The sequence below is a fragment of the Camelus ferus genome, chromosome 2 (assembly GCF_009834535.1).
Source record: "Camelus ferus isolate YT-003-E chromosome 2, BCGSAC_Cfer_1.0, whole genome shotgun sequence".
In the NCBI taxonomy this organism is placed as follows: domain Eukaryota; kingdom Metazoa; phylum Chordata; class Mammalia; order Artiodactyla; family Camelidae; genus Camelus; species Camelus ferus.
Genome location: NC_045697.1, coordinates 75,207,026 through 75,227,618, shown reverse-complemented (window position 1 = coordinate 75,227,618; position 20,593 = coordinate 75,207,026). Strand labels below are relative to the sequence as shown.

General features: G+C 39.3%; 1 protein-coding gene and 1 long non-coding RNA gene across 2 annotated transcripts in view; one reads left to right on the top strand and one right to left on the bottom strand.

Moving 5' to 3' along the window:
• Window positions 1-12,821, bottom strand: part of LOC116657820 — a 38,797-nt gene extending 25,976 nt beyond the window's left edge. The window contains exons 1-3 of the long non-coding RNA XR_004312949.1: window positions 12,763-12,821; window positions 11,596-12,152; window positions 6,249-6,360 (exon numbers count right to left, since the gene is read on the bottom strand). This is a non-coding gene — a long non-coding RNA (uncharacterized LOC116657820). The remainder of the gene's footprint in view (window positions 1-6,248; window positions 6,361-11,595; window positions 12,153-12,762) is intronic.
• Window positions 1-20,593, top strand: part of DKK2 (dickkopf WNT signaling pathway inhibitor 2) — a 101,816-nt gene that overhangs the window by 67,794 nt on the left and 13,429 nt on the right. The window lies entirely within an intron of this gene.

Genomic DNA, 20,593 nt, shown 5'->3' with positions numbered 1-20,593 from the left:
ATAACTAAGCTGAAGCAGGAAATTAGATGCAACTTGCAAAAGGCAGAGAGAAATATATCAGGGATTAAAAAATGGATAAAAGATCATGATGTCCTGAAAAAAATAAAATAAGATGAAGATTGTGGGTTTTAAGGTTTGCATTAGTTTTATAAGCAAATTGACCAACGTGTTGGGAAGATGAAAGATTGAGGTTAAATTTTGAAGAATTTGGACTAACAGACTAGTTTTTGGAGTCTCTACAAATCCTAACAGAAGTGGCAACCATGATTATATGTGTAGTTAAACCTCTGGAGAATGGTTGACATAGCAAAGTGTTTGAAATTAGAAAATACTCTGGACTTTGCCCCAAAGTGATTGATCAGTAGCTTTTACTTTCTCATTTTTATTCATGGAATTACACATATTATTATTATTATATTTGAAAAATTGGGGGCTATTTTTATTTTTAAGGAGATTGTTTTTACCTTATGGACTCACTGAATACATATTGACATTGTAGTACTCATTTTAAATTTTAACCAAGATGAAGAACTTTGGCATCGATATTAGTCTTCATTTTGAAGGGCACAGGATCTGATTATTTACATAAAAAAGTTGTTAACAGAGAGTTACAGTGATAGTTCTTCTCCTTCATCTCTGAAGTTGGAAAGTTCACTAAATTCCCAATTCATACAGTTAAAAAAAATTCCTGCTAGACATACTCTCATACTAGGTGATAATCAGAATTTGAAATAGAAATAGGTCCTTTCCTATAAGGAAACTGACCAAAGCTAAGCAGAGGTTTGCTTGTACTTTAAAATACAATCATAGAAAGTTAAACTTGGACTTATTGGACTAATAAGAGTGTAAAACTTTTTCTGAGTAGATTTAAAATAGGCAGAGCCAGAAAAACTGGATAGGAATTAGACTTTTACTTGATATAGAGAAGAAGAGTTTAGGAATTTTTCCAAAATAGAACAGACAGCCCCTCGAGGTCATAATGTCCTCACTGGAGCCAAGGCTGGATGGCCACTTGTCAAAGATCCTGAATAGAAGATTCATGTAGAGTTAAACGACTGCTATGCTCACATCCAAACCTAAGATTTAGTTTTCTTGTTGTTTAGTCAATGCCACACCAAACATGTAGTTATTCCCAAACATGCATTTTTGTTTAATGTCATTTAGAAAAGATAAGCAAATAATTGACTTACTGTTTTCCATTCAATGCAGTGTTTTTCCAAAGGGTATAGACATATCAATTGTTTTTCTTAAGAGCCATATTTTTGGAGAAAATTTTAAAACACTAATAATTTAAAAGAAGAATTAAGTCCCTGGACTGCCACCACCCAGAATTAAGAGCTTCTGATATTTTTCCATATTTGATTAAAAACTAAAATGTTAGAGTTCAACAGATTTAACTTTATCGTCAAGGATGCCCTGAACACTGCCTCCCTTCCCTCCCTCTACAATCACATCCCCTACCTCCTTAGACACAAGGTTTTTTTGGTCTCCCTTTAAATCTTTTGAACCATTCCAAATTTTCACGTTTTAGAGGACATTTAAAGAGGAATAGGGAAATCATGAGGAAGAGATGCTTTTGATTGAATCTTAGTGCAGATGTAAATATGCAACGTTCAGGATGCCAGAAGAGACCCAGAAGGTGTTAGGCAGTGAATGGGAAATGTCTAGAGCGGCAAGGGCCAGTGTTAGTTATTATTGTTTCAAATGCCATCCGTGCTAGACAAAGCCAGAGAAGTATATAGAATTCTGGACTGAAAGATTCTACAAAAAGTTTAAAAATCTGAGGCCAGAGCTTTGTTCAGAATTATGATGTTAGAAAGCTGAAAGAATGATGAGGACCCGTTTAGGATACGGGAAAGAACCAGGAATGATGAGTGCTGGAAGCTAAGGAGAAAAGCATTGTCCATAAAGGACACTTATTTCCTTAGAAGGAGTAAGAAACATGGGCAAGAAGAACCCTTTGACTGGAGTTCTTAGAAGATGAAGTATGACCAGGAGTGAGTGATGAGTTTTGTTCGGCACATTGGTAGCACCAGAGCTCAGGTTAAATGGTGAATTAAGGAATAGGTTAGCAGCCACAAAGAGGAGACTACATGTGTAACCTAACTCTTTCAAGAAATTTACCCACGAAAGACAGAATAAGCCTAGAGATTTTGTTTTTAATAGGAGAATTTTGGAAGGGAACGAAAATATGCTGGTAGAATCTGTGGAGCCTAAAAGAGAGGTAGAGAGGAAAGTGACCTCATTAATGCTAGATGTGCAAAAAATTCTAGATGTTTATGAAATATATCTACTCATTTTAAAGCATCTATTTTATGTCAGGCACAGTTCTAGATGTTGGAGATAGTTATAAACAAAGCAAATTTAAAAAATCCCTGCCCTCAGAGGTGCTTATACTTAAGTGAGGGGAAACAATAAGCAAGTAAACGATTAAAATATACAACACATCGGGTGGTGAGAAATGCTAGAAATAGAGAAAAATAAAGCGGTAAGGGAGGCAAGGGAGCTGAGAGTGGGGTGTCAGGAAGTCCTCAATAAGAAAGTGACATCTGAGCAGAGACTGGAAGGAGAGGAGAGAGTAGGCCACGTGGCTCTCTGGGGACGAACCTTCCAGGCAGCGAGAAGGGCTGGTGGGGGCCGAGCCTGAAGATGCGCGGCGGCGTGCAGGGATCATAGCCAGAGAGCAGCGCTGCCGGGGCAGGTGAGCCAAGCGGTGAGAAAGAAGCACGGCGGCTGCTCCCATCAAACAGAAGGGGCTCAGGATTTTGTGCTGAGTGAGATGCAAAGCCAGTGGAAAGTTTTCAGCAAGTAACTGACAGGATCGGCTTGGGCTTCGCATTTCCCCAGGCCCTCGAGGGCCGCCCGGGTTGAGAATGAAATGGCGCAGGGGAGTTCCAGGATGGAGGAGCGGAGAGGAGCAGTGCAGATGATGAGATGAGGTTGGATTCCAAAAACACTTTAAGGATAGAGCTGAATGGAGTGAAAGAGAGGAATGCAGCTGCCGTTATAGACTTGCCATGTCCTGAGACGCGGGAGACGGCTGTGAAAAAGAAACAGAATAGCATTTGTGATTTTTTTTTTTCCCGAGATCTCCAAAGGATCGTCCCTACCTATATGGATTTTCACAAAGCATATTATCTACAGGGGCCTTTTTGACATCCTAATTTGGAATTGAAGCTTTGCAATTCAAGACATGTTTTACACTGTGTGGGAGCCTCACACACAGTTCTTGTAAAGCGTGGAGCACAGAGCATGGTCCATAGTAAACACTCAATTAATACTCTATTATTAGAATTTTTTGTTGGGCCAGGCTGTGTTAACAGTGCTGCTGCTACTTCCTATTTATCAAATGTTCTGTCCAGATCTCTAGTTTGTTCTACGAGATGGAAACAAACAATAAAAGGAGGTACTATCATATTATTTCTGTAATGCTGAAGAAAAGCAAGTTAATGACAGCCCCTAGGAAACAGGCAAATTTGTAAAAATTGGTTGCAACAGATAGCTTCTTAAAAACCAAAACAAATCTTTTTAAAGGTGATTTCCCTCATTCTGCAGAGAAAGAACCAGAAGCCCATAGATGGTAAGTGATATGGGCAAAGTTTACAAACTGATACAGCAGAGTCAGGAGCTGAACCCAGAATTTCCTCTCCTGGTTCTCAGCTACTGGGACCACAAGAATATTATCCCTTTTGTATCTCTTTTGTTTGAATCCAAAAACCATTGGTACAAAGGTTCTAAGTGTTTTAAAGTAACCGCTTTTATAGTCATCAGAGCCGAAAAGCATTCCTCACCCCCCCGCCACCATTGCTTGTGCCTCTGTTGGGTGTATGGACAGAAAATAAGTAGAAGTCATAAAAATGTGACCAGAGCTGTCATCTTTTCACCCAAAGTAAAAAAGAGTCCAAATAGCCACCCACCCACAGCGCAGAGCTCAGAAATGTGTGAGTAATTCAAGTCACCTGGTACCATGGGCTCTGCAGGTGTTTGTAACACACACCCTTTGCTGGTAAATGGTTTCCTGGTGTTTCATTTAGTCCCAGTGTCACTGCATCAAGAAGGAAATCTCAGACATCAAAGGAGAAAAGAAGATTAAAGGATCCCAGCACTTTAGAAACAAGACATTGTCAGCTCTACCGTTTACTCCTCAGCAATGCTCTTCCATACCCAACGCAGAGCAAAGTGATCAGGAGAGCGTGCCCAGATCTGGTAGGCAGATGGTGGAATATATGTTGGCTGTATTACCAGTTTTCATCTATACACATGTACATACATGGGGGCAGGGCAAGGAAAGTGGTTCGAGGGTGATGCTAAAACACGGGCATCAACTCCTGCAGAGATGCAGGCGAGGAGTGAATGCCCTGATCAGTGCTTTTAAGACCTTTTAGTGCACATAGACAAGGACACTGACAGGAAACCTGATGGGTAAGCATTGCTGTGTATGTAAAGCTCTGTCCATTATGTCGACCAGCTAGGTTGCTTGCAGCTATATATTTAGAAGTGCCTCAAGTAATACTAAAAGATGCCCTTTTAGCTTTGACTGTTAAGTAAACAAACTCATCCAACATTAATGACTGCTCTTTGCCAGGTACTGTCAGACCCACGGTAGGAGATACCTCCGGTTCTGGCATGCTGGAAGTACACCGTTTAGTAGTTTACTCAGACATGCTGGAAGAGTTAATAAGCTCAGCTACTTTAGAAGGCCTAGCTTCAGCACAGAACACGATGCTAACTTACATGATCAATTTTAAGCCGACATAGTGCTTTCACCTACATGTTTTCATTTTAATGTTGACCCAGACAATAAACCTACGATGTAGAGAAAGCAGACACCTTCTATAAGCTCACTGTGCTTAAATGCTTAAATACATAATGTTACTAAGTTGGATTAGCAAAATGTATAATTAGAAAGTAGAAGACTAGGCAACTCAGCATAGCACAGTGGTTCTCAGAGTGTGAGACCGGCAACAGCAGTGTCATTGGGAGTTTATTAGAAATGCAGTCTCTCAGGCTCGACTCCAGACCTAACCAGAAACTTTGAGGCTGGAGCTCTGCAGTCTGTGTTTTACCGTGTCCTCCAGGTGGTCCCATGCAGGCTGAAGTCTGAGAACCACTGGTCTGGTAAAGAGAACGGGGTTCTGTTTCTGTCACTAGACTTACTAACTGTGCATCACTCGACAGCTGCTGATTAGGCTTCTTGATCTGCAGAGCTGAAGTTAAGGACGCCTACCCAGGGGGTGGGGGCAGCAGGAGGGGTATTTTGGAGTGACGGAAATATTTTAGAACTAGACAGAAGTAGTGGTGTAATTATTCACATAATATTGTGAATAATTGAATGCCACTGAATTTTACACTTCAAAAATGTTTACTTTTATGTTACATGAATTTCACATCAATAAATTAAAAAAAAAAAAAAAAAGCCTACCCAATTCACTTCCCAGTTGAATGGGAGAATATGCCTGAAGGCTCTTTGCCAACCGGAAGGTGCGGTATAGACAGGGCTTGTGAGAAAGCTATTCAGAGTAACTTTCCTTTGCTACTTCTATTTTTCCTGAGAAGCAGAGACCCCTGTCACTTCACTCAGACAGACATTTAGCAAGCTTTGCCAGTGTGGCATTCTAAAGAAAACATTTTATCTTTATAGTACCTTTCAAGCAGCTGTCAAGGAGTGGATCTGGGGTGGGCAGAGGGGAACACCAGCTGCAGCTGATGTGGTTGTATCAACAGGTACAACTCTGCAGCCCCAGGTCATCCATGTACCCCAGTTATTCCAAAACCAAAAAAAAAAAAAAAAAAAAACCAACAGTTAAGAGACTCCACGTATTTAGAAACTTTTCATTCAGTCTGATATCAATTCTCTTTCTCTTTGTTTGCCCATCCCAAGTTAATGGAGTTCCTGTGTACTCCCTGAAAAGAGGAGTTGAGAGTATGTGGACTGCCACCACCTGGGTTTTGGGGACCCTCAAAAGCAATGGCTTTTTTCTGTCCCACATAATGTGAATCTCTTGAGGGCACTGACCATGTCTTATGCACCTTTACCAGCCCTAAGATGCCTGCATTAGTAACCCTTCAGTAAATAGTCAATAGGTAGCAATGGCTTGACATTCCTGTGGGCTCCAGGATAATTTTCACTACAGAGATTTGAAGACCAGAGGCTGAAGCACTAATTTATAAATCCAGTGAACTCATGGCTACCTCCTCGCAGTAGATTGTGAATAATCCAGTTTATAGAAGCTCAGAAGATTACTCACATGGTCAGAGGGCTGATCAGTGTGATACAGGCTTATCAGAGGCTGTCTTGTCAGCTTCTCCAAGGTGAGGATGGACAGGATTTTGATTCCATGTTGTCAGATGCTGCCTGTGCTGTGTGTGTAGAACCGAGTGATTTCAGATTATGTCTTGGGTTGGCTGCTCCTTAGAGATTACTTTTAGAGTTCTGCCTACATTGTAGGAATTCTTTTGTGTTTTTTTAATGGAAACTTTTTATACATACAGAAAACTAGAGAAAATAGTATGAGTGAAGCCCCCTGGGCCCATTCCATAGCTTCAGCAATTTTTAACTCATGGCTTACCTTGCTTTATCCACATTCCCCAACTCATCCTCACTTTCTGCAGTGTATTTTAAAAATAAATCCGGCACATCATGTTATTTCCTTTACAAATATTTCAGTTTCTTTAGAAAAACTAAAAAATACCTGCAATATTATTATCAAAACTTAAGAGTTAATAATAATTCCTTAATATCATTAAATACCCAATAAGTAGAATTCTTGCTTATAATTTGGGAAATTATCAAGGAAAGGCAATTACAATGAAAATGTGTGACCTGTAATAAAGACCAGTGGTTGATCTTTATTCATCTGTAAAGTGACGCATTGATAAAGGGCCTAGGCAAATTGTGAAATCATTTTGTAAAAAGCGCATCTGCAAAATATCTGTAGTTTCCAGGAGTCTGTTCTTTTCAGGGTCTCATGAAAATATGTGCGGTTTGTAGAGAAGCTGTAGCAACTGTGGCATCTGTTAGCAGAAGGAGTCCTTTTGGCTGGTGAGATGGTGAATTTAAGGATCCACGCTGGGCTGAGGTTATGTGGAGAGTACTGAACTCCAGTGAGAAATGTGAAAGTCTCATCCTCACCACACCCAGGTTATGCACCCAAATTCCCAGACAATTTTTGTATGTTCGGAAAAGTCTGTCCTCAATGAAAACCATCCTGCTCTATCACTAGAAACACATTTTTGCCTTTGATTGGGTATTGGTTGAGGACTCAGCAGTGAGCCAGCCAGCCAGCAGGACATGGGTGTGTGCTGTTACCCATCTGTACGCCCAAGCGTGTTTATCTAACAATGGAAAGATCCCTCGCAGACGTTACCGGGACAGAGTGCACGAATGTTAAATGAAGTTCTCCCTAGAGCTCTCAGGCAGTTGCGATGGAGATTAATTTGTTAATCCTTAAGTTCAACTGCTTTGAAGACAAATAGCTCTATGCACAGTTGCTGGTAAATTTTTAGTAATAATTCTTATGATATAATCAGTAACTGGCTGATTACTCTTTCAGCTGATTTACTCTGTGAAACTGGGTTCTAAGTGCCTGTGATCTCTTTTTGGAAGTTTCCCAGAAAGCAGGACTGGACTTTTTATTTCGCAAGTTTGCTGTTATTTATTAATGTCTCTCTATAAGAAAGTCATTCTGATGTTTCTTGGAATCATCATTTGCAAGTTGTAAACAGTTTTCAGTGTGCCATTTATAAAAGTCCGGCTCCAATTCTCGTTACAAGGGGCTGAGCAGTATTATTTTAAGAGCTCGTTCTTGGCTTTTCCAAACCATCCTGTTCAAAATCACAGGCAGAATTTGATCAGCGTATATTACAGTGCTGTGCTCCAGGAGGGGAGATGAAAAGCACATGACCTGATCCTTTTGCTTTTGATCTGCCCTCAGAAAAGAGCCTGATGAGTACTGGGTTTTGTAATAAAAATCACTTCATCCAACGTGAATGTGGGAACAACTTGATTTGTTTGGGTGAGTAAAGTTCTGGTGATCTCATTTAAACCCAGGAAGTGTTAGAGTCAGACCGTAATCCATCCTGTCTGATACCTGCTGTGCCCAGGTGTGGCTGTGTCTCTCCTCTTCCTACAGAACAAGGGAACCCAATCGCTCTAGTCTTCCAGCTACACTGGAAAGAGTCTTACAGAGACTTAACCTTTTCAAACACACAGTGACATCCCTGCCTAGACTCAAAACATGTAGCAAACATGTAACTTAGGAAATCTGATCTGAAAGGTAAAGTTTTTATTTCTTGCCTCTTCGACCAGGCAATAGGCTCATATCATCTTCCACAAATACCAAATATGAACCTAGACAAGGCTGAGTGAAGTCTTCTGCAAAATTTCTGTAAGTTCTGAAACTTGGGAGCAGGGCCTGAAAAAAAATATGGGTGTCTTTAAAATTCTGATGTGTGGGCATCATGAGGGGGGTTGATGGTGTGTACAAAAATCGCAGACATGATTTGAAATGAATTTGGTTCCAATCCTAGAAGCACTGTCTAAATTTGGGGATGAAAACTGACATGTCAATGTGACTTAACTAATTTAACATGGTGAAAACTTTAACTCAATTTGTTCAGAATCATAAACAAGTTAGACACCAAATAAATGTTTTGGTGGTGGCAGTCCGTGACACAGACATTTGGAAAAAGCACTGTAGTAGTTATGTGCCAGGTGCTCTATTGCTGTGGCTGGTGTATCAAGATACTGAATCCTCCAAGTATTCCATCTGTGTACCTCTAGGATGTTTAAAGGAAGCCATCGTAAGTTTCTCACCTTTTTGCTTTTTTACGAACACCTCTTAGTGGTGGAGGTTAACTAGGAGTGCTATAAGATATGACCTGCCGATGAGAAAAATATTGAGAGACAAAGGCAAAGAGAAGTTAGAAGCATTTAGGATGGTGTGTCACCAGCTTCATCCGATCCTCAGAAGTATCCAGTGTCACAGCCCCCACCCACCAAGAGGTTTTAACAATTTCCTGAGGGCAGTTAGGGAAAAGGTGAACTGTGGATTTCACTGCTACGAGGACAGCCTTATTGCTGTGGTAGAGACCAGCGATAACCACTTAGAAAGGAAAGAGCCTACATTTCACTTTAGATAATTTATACGCGAAAAATCACATCAGCTCTAGGAATGTAACGTGAAGGAGCTGATGACAGCACTGGAGAATGTGAATCTGAGGCTCAGCATGAAATACTTGCAGCCAGGTTGCTGGCTGGAGAGTTGCTCATCAACCAGTTTTCCTTCTTTTTAAACACATACGACGTCCTTAGTTAACAGTTGTAGGTTACAAAGGTTTATGTAGCACTTCACTGATCTTTAAAAAATCTGTTTCAAAATTATACAAAATTCTCTCTTGATCTTCAAGTTCTTTCTTTTTACATCTTCTGATGGGTACTTGTATGAGCATTTTTGTTAATTCAATGGTACAAATTTCTAACCCCGGTTGCAACAAAATCTCATTCATTAATTCATTTCTGGGCAAAATGTGGGCTGCCAAGCTATTCCAGGCATCATGTGACCACTGGGGATACAGAGATGAAAGACGATGTCCATAATCAGAGTATAAATAAGAGGAAGTATTTAACAGAGCATGATGCATATCATGGTACAGATAAGCGTGAAGTGTTAGCAGAATATGGCTTGAAGGGGGCACCCAAATCAGCTGGAGTGAAGAGCCAGCCCAGAACGTTTCAGGAAAGTGAAGTTACTTGATATAATCTCTGAATGATGAGTTGGGATTATTCTGATGATGAAGTGGCTGAAGGAAAGCTATTGTTCACAGAGGAAAAACGTTTGTAAATGCACAGTCACAAGGGCGTGCGGCTAACTCAGGGCCATGCAGGCAGCCCTGTGGAGCTGGTGTGTCTGAGGCAGTGCTGGGGAGGTGGGCAGGGGGCATGTGCCATGCTAAGAACAAAACTGTTCTGCTCATCTTTATTGCAACACAGCTGCCTTCCTCAGTTAAAACAAACAAAAACAGATGGGACAGATTTTCAATTGCATCCCAAACATAGTTCTAGAAACACCTTACCGTTGGATGTGAGGGAAGAATTTTTGAAAAAAGTATAGGATTTCAGATTGACCCTAGTAAAGTGGTATGAAAAACTCTATTAACCCTTCAGCTAATGAATTTTGTTCGATCGGTTTGCCTAGACTTCCTATTGACCAAAAGAGCACTCGCGTTGTCTTGAGGCAGGACGTATCTACCCCAGTCCCGGGGGGAAGCCTTGCTCTCTTAGCTGAACTCCCCTTTCCTCTTCTCCCTCCCCCAGCTCACATTTTAAAGCCCCATATTTGCTGCAAATTTCTGCTGGAATGTGAGGCCAGACACAGGGGTGTTAAAAAGAGTCCAATGCCAGTACATCTGGGGATCCTTAGTGATGAACAAGGGCCAAGAAAAGAAGCAGCAGAAATACAGAGGAGCATACTCTTTGCATAGTCTGGAAGGGCCAGTGGGATGAAGGGGAAGTGACTTGAGCCTGGAGACATGATTTCATTTTTTTTTTTTCATCTGGTAACAAATCATCTGACCTCTCCTGCACTATTGGGAGTGTCCCAGTCACCACACCAAGCAGATGTACTGGGATGTGGGTGGTGTGGGAGACCAAAGTCTTATGTGTTTTCTTTGAGATGACTAACACATTGAGTATGTCATCGCTAGATGTACCACATTTCTAAGGCTGAGATTTGAACACTAGGGTCACACAAACCAAAGGATCTGTCATTTGGCTCAGAATTTCCCCCCTTTCCAATCTTCTGGCAAAGCATTTAAATAGGACTTTTTGATATAAGTAGATTATAAGCCAATGAATGATGTCCTTCTCTATGATGTGTTATTCGCTAGACATAAATTTCCTTTGTCTTGTGCGCTGACCTTCCTTTTTCCACGTAAAAAGAATGTAAATTGGTTCATGGGAGTAGGAGGCTAAGAAGTAAGACCATGTGTGTATTGAGATATTGATTATTTTTCAGAAGTATTATTTTAATAAACAACATATAGTCATATAATCAATGTCATCTGATGCTAAAAATATAAATACTCTCCAAGCTGGGGCTTTCCAACCTAATGGTCTTGTGAATGTCTGAAATAAATGAGAAACCTTGGATATTGTAATTTCATTTGTCAGGAAGTCAGGCAGTAATTCCCCTGGATGCTTTAACCCTATGATTATGTTAAGAGTCTTCGAGACTGGTTCAAACTCTCTCAAACATCATTTGAGATCTTTGGAACCTGATCTTTGGAACCTGTCCTGATCTTTGGAACCCAGAAATGACAATATACATGTCCTGAGCATGCTCCTTGCATGAAGGACTTCTATGTGAGGTCTACCTTATCAACTGAACATTCCAAATAAATGAAAATGAAACATGGGCACGAAGCACAGAGCCTTAGCCATTTTATAGGTTATAAAAATATCAATTTAGGATACCTAGAGAAGGAATCAGATTGGGAAATGGGAAAGAATAAAGAGGGCAAAATCACTGATTATATGAGATCCCTCTTCATTCCTTTCTCTTAGTAACAGACCAGCTTAGTAACATCCGAACTTACCTCTCAGGAGTCGAAGCTCTTCATCCCATCACACATATAACTTGCATTGCAGTCCCTCCATATCTCAGGAGTGTATAATATCATAATGATCTAGTCTGAGACTCTTCACGGACTTTCCTCCAGAGGGCAAAGGCAGACATAGGTGAGTTAAGGAGGCATATTTCTGTGCTGAAACTGTGAACCATCTCTTCGTCCTACTTTATTAATCACAAAGCTTCACTCTCTGTGGCTGTTGCTACTGAGTAAACCTCTTGTTCCGCTCCTCTGGGTGATCATGTGGGAACATGCTGCTTCTCCAATGATTGCTTCTCCTTCTAGCCCACGTGGAGGATAAAATGCTGCCTGACTTCCTGTTTCTGACTCTAAATTTAAATTAACCGTTTATATTTTCAAGCAATATTTACACAGGGCTTGAAGTAGTTCTTTCTTACACAGAAATTAAGAGCCTTTTCACTGCAACTAAATATTGAGGATTACATTTTGCTGTGCTTTTTTCCCATCTTCCCAACAATAAAAGGGCACTATTTTCAATTTCACCAGCTTCCATCAACTGTTTCCTGAAAATCAGAACAGAATATGGTGAGTGGCCATTTGACTATTAGTCTAGCCTAATTCCTAGAAGAAAGAGAATTAAATGAGACTAGAGAAGCATAAAGTTTGCATGTTCTATAGTAAAATCAGCCAAGACAAGAAACATTAGCTCAATTAAATAATTGTTAGAACAATGGATTATTTTATATATATTATATATATGTATATATAATACATATATAAAACAAAATTTGGATGTTGCATTGACAGTCTGATTCTGCTAATAAAGTGAGAAAATTTTTAATCATGAAATTTCAGTCTGTATTTTTTTAACATTTTTATAGAGTAATAGTCATTTTACAATATTGTGTCAAATTCCAGTGTAGAGCACAATTTTTCAGTTATACATGAACATACATATATTCATTGTCACTTTTTTTTTTTGCTGTGAGCTACCACAAGATCTTGTATATACTTCCCTGTGCTGTACAGTATAATCTTGTTTATCTATTCTACATTTTGAAATCCCAGTCTGTCCCTTCCCACCCACCACCCCCTTGGCAACCACAAGTTTGTATTCTATGAGCCTGTTTCTGTTTTATATATATTTTAGATTCCACATATGAGTGATCTTACATGGTATTTTTTTTTCCACTTTCTGGCATATTTCACTTAGAATGACATTCTCCAGTAACATCCATGTTGCTGCAAATGGCGTTATGTTGTCAGTTTTTATGGCTGAATAGTATTCCATGGTATGAATATACCATCTCTTCTTTATCCAGTCATCTTTTGATGGACATTTAGGCTGTTTCCATGTCTTGGCTATTGTGTATACTGCTGCTATGAACGTTGGGGTGCAGGTGTCATTTTGAAGTAGGGTTCCTTCTGGATATATGCCCAGGAGCAGGATTCCTGGGTCATATGGTAAGCCTATTCCTAGTCTTTTGAGGAATCTCCATACTATTTTCCACAGTGGCTGCACCAAACTGTATTCCCACCAGCAGTGGAGGAGGGTTCCCTTTTCTCCACAGCCTCTCCAGCATGTGTCATTTGTGGACTTTTGAATGATGGCCATTCTGACTGGTGTGAGGTGATACCTCATTGTAGCTTTGATTTGCAAGGAAATTTCAGTCTGTGTTCTTGATACTCTTGCATGAAGCCCCAGCTCCAGGAAACCCAAGTTCTTCCAAGCATTCCTAATATGAAAACCATGAGGCATAAATTAGCAAGGAATAAGAAATTTCACTTTGAATCTCATAATATTACAGTTATCCCTCAGTATCCGCAGGGGACTGGTTCCAGGACACCCCACAGGTGCCAAAATCCAAAGATGTTCAAGTCCCTTATATGAAATGGCTTAGTACTGTTGACCCTCTGTATCCGTGGGTTCCACGTCTGTGGATATGGAGAGTCTACTGTAGTTCTTTTAAAACTATTAATTTTGATACATCATAAATGCACCTATTGAAGATTATTAAATGTTTAAAAAGATTTACTTGGAAACTAAATGTTCCTCCTTTCTCTGTTCTCAATAACCATGTTCACCTTCCCATGGGTAAATTTTGTTATTTATTTCTTCACTATACTTAGAGAACACAACCTAACTTAGCACACACACAAACAAACCCACACACATCTTCACTGAATTCTCATATTCCCATTTGGAAACTCATGATATTATAAGTGAAAATGACTTCAACTCATGAAATATTTCAAATTCACAAGGGTTTACATTTGGGCACAGCAATCTTTACCAACATGGACCTATTCTATAATCATAAAGAAGGTCTTTTCTAAACAGCAGTTTGAAAGGATGTTGTTTTCCTATCCACCTGGACATTGATACTTGGATTTTCAATGGAAAGGAAAATTTGATGCTATACAAAGAATAGAAAATAATGAAAACATACATCATCTATTTATCATACTTGATGTGGGGAAGAAGAGTACTTGTTTTGTAAAGACCAACAGGACACATGATGCAAAGAAAACTGCAAAGCTGTGCACTGCCAACGACGCAGGTGTACACCACATGAGGGTGTGAAACAAGCCAGCCGTGATGGGTGTGTTGACAGCTCTGAGTCCCCACAGTGTTGCTCCCAAAGTGCACTGGTGTGTTTGTTATGTGTAACTTTACCTTTTTATATAGTTTTAGAAATTCTCAAGCTCACCCCTAAGCACAGTGGCTAAGCACTAGGAGTGAAGAGGAACCTGCCTGGAAATAGTTGTTGTTGTCAGTGAGTCTCTTGCTTAGACTCATGTTGGTGTCAGGGAACCAGCCCCACTTAGACTTACGTCCATCTGGGAGATATGGTTGAGTCGTATCTCCTGTAGTCCAGACACTGTATAACACATGTACAAAAAGCATCTTTAATCTTTGCAACAATCCTGTGTAATCCAGTGTTCCTGTCTTACCTTGCCACAGAATCACCAGGACAGTATTCATTAAAAATATAGATTCATGGATGACGTCCAGTCCTACAGAATTAGGGTCTCTATGAGGAGTCTCTTAATAAGTAGTTTTTAAAGAAACCCCATGAGATGTTTAAGGTTAGTTAAGAAAGGAAATGCTGCTGAAGGGAGGAATTATATCCATCTTATCAAGGAGGAAACTGAGACTCAGTTAAGTAACTTGTAACAATAAATTAATTGTGGGGGTATAACTTAAATTGCAGTGTAACTCCAAAATTCTTCTTACCATGTTACCTTGCTGCTGGTCATGAGGTCAGGCAAACTTGTGGGGCTGCAATGAAAATTTTATATTACAAGCATTTGATCCTGAATTTGGAAGAGCACTTGAAATTGTGTACTTTCTTCCTCGGTTTTGCATAGGACAATTATACTGAACCAATCATAGAATTATAAAGGACTTTATAACTTATATACGAAGCTTAAAGGGCTCCAACTATGGTGTGAAAGCCCCATGGAGGCTTGACTGCATTCTGAACATGGGATAGAAGCTCTCTGTCCTATATATTACAAGTGAAGGGGAAATGGTTAAAAACAAGCAAAAATAAAAAGCCAGGTAAGTAATACGGTTTACATTTGTCTAGGTGCTGAGACCATATGGGAAGGGTTAGCTCTCCTCATTCAACCCATGATCAATAGCAGTAATGGACATGTTACAGTTGAGGATGTGGTCTATGTTCAAAGTAGAGCATTCCCCGGAATCTCCTTTCCGCTTAATGACATACAGAGAACAGGGTGGAGGAACCGAAGTTGCAAAGGACCCTGTCTTTATTTCATAGAATTATTGCTTTTTAGGATTTAAGTGAGGTTCTCTGAATACATTGGGGAGGTTAATGGAACCCTGGTGGAAATCCATCATAATTTATAATCCAGGCAGTATTAGTAGACAAGCTCTCAATTCTGGACTTTTATATCAAAAATTAAATGTCTAACAAACTTAGCCTTGAAATGAATGTGTATAAAAGGTTCTCAAAAGTTTTCCATGGTGTGCACAGCATGAACTGTTTTGGGGAATCAATTTCCAGATCCTCAACTTCCATGGTTCTTTTTCTTACAATTGTCTGGGAATATGCCTATGTTTACAGTAAGTATTTTGCTGTTTTATGGGGGGAAAAGGCAAAACTGTCACGCATTCCAAATCTTGATATACTGCATTCGCCAGAGGTAAAACATTTTTGGATGACAAACTAACGTAGAATTTGGCATATTTGTTTTAACAAAGATATTCTTAATAGTTGATCAGTGCATCCCAAACATACAAAGTTACTTTCTTTCCTTCTCTTATTAATTTTTTAAAAGTGAATCTTGGCCCCAGTTGGAAAGTTCTGGATATAGAACATTCAAAATAGTTGTGATGACTTGTGTGTTTTGAAATTTAACTTAATGTTTTCTAACTTTTTCAAGGAAAAGTATTTATCAGTAAATGTTATGATTTATTTTAGCATTGGTATGCATTGACCAATAAAGTAGGTAAAAAGCTATTTTATTGAATCTTGTCAGATTACTGTGAACTTCATCTTATAAAATTTTTGGTGTAATCATATTAACAAAACAAACTTAAACTTATGCTGTAACAAATATGAGAAGATATATGTTTTTTCAAAATTATTTTAGGGATAACATAGGCAAGACATTTGTAGATCACTGAACTATTTGTGACTGTATGGATCATAGTTGGTGTTCAATTAATAAATGCTGAACAAATAATTATTGAATACTGAATGAATATTCAAGCAGCTGCCTTAAGAATCTATGGCACACATCCAGAACATCATGAGATATCTGAAAATTTCCCCTCAAATTTAATATAGCTCAATCCTCCTGGCCTCAGGTTCAGGAATCCTCAAAGATGCATCTAGTAAACCCCTATCCCCTAGAGGTAATTGTGGACAAAGGAAAAGATCAGATTGCACAGGCTTTGGCCTGAAGCGTACAACTGCACATTAGCCAGATTGAGTTAATAGTTCCCTGCGTCTCCTGCAGTTGGAATTTTAGGGTTTGATTTTGAAATGACCACCTCAAAGGGTAGCATATTTTGCCTGCTCACTGAAAAAGAGATCTATCATGAAATGTCAGGACGAGGGAAATTAATCTTTTCTTGAAGGACCTAGAGGAAGCCAGTCTGATCTGGTTTCCCAAATGTAACTGCCAACACTTGGCTGTGCACTCTTGGAGACCCCAGACGTGTTCCAGTCCCCTGCCCTGTGCCGCTACCTCCCTCTATCCACTGACCTCAAATGTTTTGTATTCCCACAGCTGGGTTGTCCCTTGCAGGCTTTCTTCTGCCTGCCCAGCTGATGACGTTTTTCTGGCTCCAGAAAACTTCCGAGATTGTTATAAACAGTGCTTGCGGGGACAAAGGATTGTCCCAATTAAAACAACAACAACAAAACTAGGACGGTCTTGCAAGAATCCGGATGGGTGGCTAGCCCACATGAACACTCTGTGATGTTTCTTCTTTTTCTCCCCTCATCATTAACAGGAACAATGTCATTGTTTTGAAAAGTGGGGAGTTAATCTAAGGTTTTAGTTGTGGACAAAGGTCTACTAAACTGTCAGTGCTACTGAGATACCTGAAACAGTTTTCCTCATTTAGTTACTTCATCGGTGAACTGGCGGTTCCTTAAGGGATGAGCAGTAATTGAAAAATAAGAATAAATACAACCCTACATCTAAGTCTTGATTTAACAAGACTTTTCTCCCTGCAGTTTTTAGACTAATTGGAAAAAAGTTTCAGTTGATTCAGATAAGATGCAGTAACATTTTATTTTGTTCATTAGAATATTATTTATTACTTGCGTGATGAGATTTTGCTTATAACTGATTACACTGAGTTGAAGTGGACATAAAACTGTTGTCAAAAAGATGGAATGAGAAAATGTTGTTTACAGTCTTGTCAGTGTTTTCTGCCAGTTTTCTGTTTTTCCAACAGCTGCAGCAGGACATGCTGTTGGTATTTAGAGGCTTCTAGAAAGAGAAGTGGCCAAGTTTATTTTTCTGATCTCTAAATTCAGCACGTAGGTCATTCAAACACCTCCTCTGTGTGTGCATTAAACCATCGTCATTAAATGCTCTGAGTCGTGACATCTCACAGGGAGGCCTGAAAGCCAGCGCAGAGCTCTGAATCCCCAAGTTTTCTGTGGCTGAGCACATACAACTCACTTGCCGAAATTACTTAACCTGTCTTTACTTCACTGCTAAAATTTTAAATAATGATTCCAGAATTGCATATAGTAAATGGGCTTAAAAAAAAAAACCCTATATACTAAAAAAGAAATGCTTTTTTCTGATAGACATTATTTTCAAGCTGTGTCCAATGTGTTCACTCTTTTTTTAGCCCATGGCATGGTGGTAATGCTAAGTAGCACTGCTATTTATGGGAACCACTGTATTTTTAGCCTAGAAAGGGAGTTGGGCAAAACTTCTTTGCTTTTTTTGGCCTGATCACGGACCGCTCTCATACTTTCTTAATTTATGACCCATCATGTGCTATTATTAGGTGTCTCAAATGAATTCATCTCCTAAGTGTGACTGAGGCTAAGTCATGAATGATTCTTCACGAAGGCGAGTGTTCCTGGATGCTCAGGCAACTGAATTTCTCATGCAGTTCTGGAACGTTTTAGTACAGAACAGGTGTATATAAGGTCTCTCCCTAATTCTTTCACTTGACTTTCAGTCTTCCACACAGACTGTCACTGTTCCTCATACTGTTCACCTAAAATCAAGTAAATGAAGGGCCATAAAAATATACTGTTAATAATTTTCATAGCAGGTTTATAAAGTCAGTCTTCTTATCCATTTATAAAATAAGTACCAGGGAAGCATATTACTACTTTTGTTAAGTAGAAACTTAGACTAAGGTACTCAAATATACTTTTTGTTTGTCACAAAATCATCATCAAATGGGACTAGAAACAGCCTTTGGAGGCCAAAAGCCTTTGGGAAAGTTTCTGAATGGCACTTTTATTAATGTGTGTAATTTCCCTCCAGCGGTCTGTTAATTGCCACAAGTCATCACTCCTTCAAGATCCTCTCTAACTACTTTAACCATGTGCTTTTCTTTGTCTGTCTCCCTCCCTCCCTCCCTCGCCTACTGTGATACCACTTCCAGACAAGGTAAAGGGGTTAATGTAGGAAAACCCAGTAGCAAGCTGCAGAGCCCTCCTACTTGAGTTTAAAGCTCCTTACTGAAAAATAATGCGTTAGGCTGAAAGCACGAGAATTGCTATTAATGGATCAGATCCGTATTTTCTCAAGTTCTATGTTTTTTTTCTTGCTAATGGTTACACACAGGGAAACTTTATGGCTGACTAGATCCATCCTGGGGGACACTGATTTCGGAAGACAAGGTGTGCCCTCAAATATCACTGGCTTTCCCTAAAACCTGTTTCAGTCAACCTGTCTCATCCATTCTTGATTTTATTCATTTATAAAGGCTGTTTATTGGAGCCAGAGTTCCATAACCATACTAGAAGCTGTGTCATATAACCCTGTATTTTAATTATTGAGGTTTACTTTTTGTCAAAATTTATCTTAATATGTTTGGGATTCATTCCATTCCAAGTACAAGTTCACATTAACAGTAACCTTCCATTAAAAAAAAAAATTCCTGCACACTTTTTCTGCCTTTATCACTTCTATTTCAATCCAGTTAGAAGATACATTAAGACACAGTAAAACTACATATCTTCTAATATTTTTTCTCTCTTCCCTCTGAAAAAATTGTGAGAATTTTACTGTGGTCCCATTCAAATAAAGAACTACTGTGCATATTACTTTTGTAATAGCATCAAATATCTTCCATCTCATGTATTTTCAATTTCAATATTTTCCATTTCCCATCAACTGAGAATGAAAAGATGAGGATGAGCCTTCCACAATTTTCTGCATAAATGAACTGCTACTTTAGCAAACAACTTGCTTTTTACCATACAGATGATTTTTTTTAGGAATGGAATCAAGTTGTTATTCTGTGAACTCTGAATTCCTTGAAGATTCGATGTGTGAGATGGCACATGTTTACTTCTGTTGAAAGAATATCCTATTTTTGAGGAAGGGAGAATAAAACTTGTGAGACATCAAATGTTTCTTGCAAAACAATTTGGTGAAATGAATGTAAATGAAGCAGAAACAAGTGAATTGTATTTCAATTAAGATGACTGGGTTTAAATAGGAAGGGAGTAAAGTGCTCCAGGGAAAGAGTGTAGCAAGTCAGGAAGTGACATTTTGTTTTGTTTTCATCAGTCTTGGACTCTTAAAAAATGGCTTGATACTCTGAAATCACCTTCATTCAGATTCTCTCTGAAGCATAATGATGGTGTCAGAATGGGACAGTTACATCCTAATTCGTTTTATAGCTTTATCTGGCTCCAACTGTAATGTAGGCATTAAACATCGCTACAGTGGAATTCTTCAAAAGCACTTTCAGTTTGAAGTTAGAGGTGTTCCTATTTTCTGTTTTCTTTGGAGGGTAAACAGCAAATTGTAATGATACTAAAAGTGTATTTTTCTTTCATGCAACATGAAAAGTTTTCAGAGTCACATGTCAACTTCATATTTTTTTCGTCTTTCTCACCAAAGATGATCAGATCTAAAAGGAAAACGTGGGGGCTGAATATGTACAGGGCACAGGGAGAAAAGGTAATGGAAGAATCAGAGTGAAAAAGTGTTGCAGGTGATGAGGTTCTTGTCTCGTCGCAGAAAGGATTCAGAGACAAGATGCAGAGGTGAAGAAATTAAAGTGAGATAGTACACTCTCAAGGGGAGAGCGGGCAGGCTCAGGTGAGCAGCTGCCCTGAGTTTCTTTGGCAAGTTAGCTAGCTACATAGGGTGTAAAAATGAATGGGCGGAATATTCACTGGGGAGGGAAGGGTTTGGTGTCATATTCACTGATTTTCCACCCCAACTCCACCTTCCCGAAGGGAGGAGGGATTTTTGTCCTTATTTAGTTTGGATCAGAAGTGTCATGGCATTGGTGCATGATGGGTACTTCTAA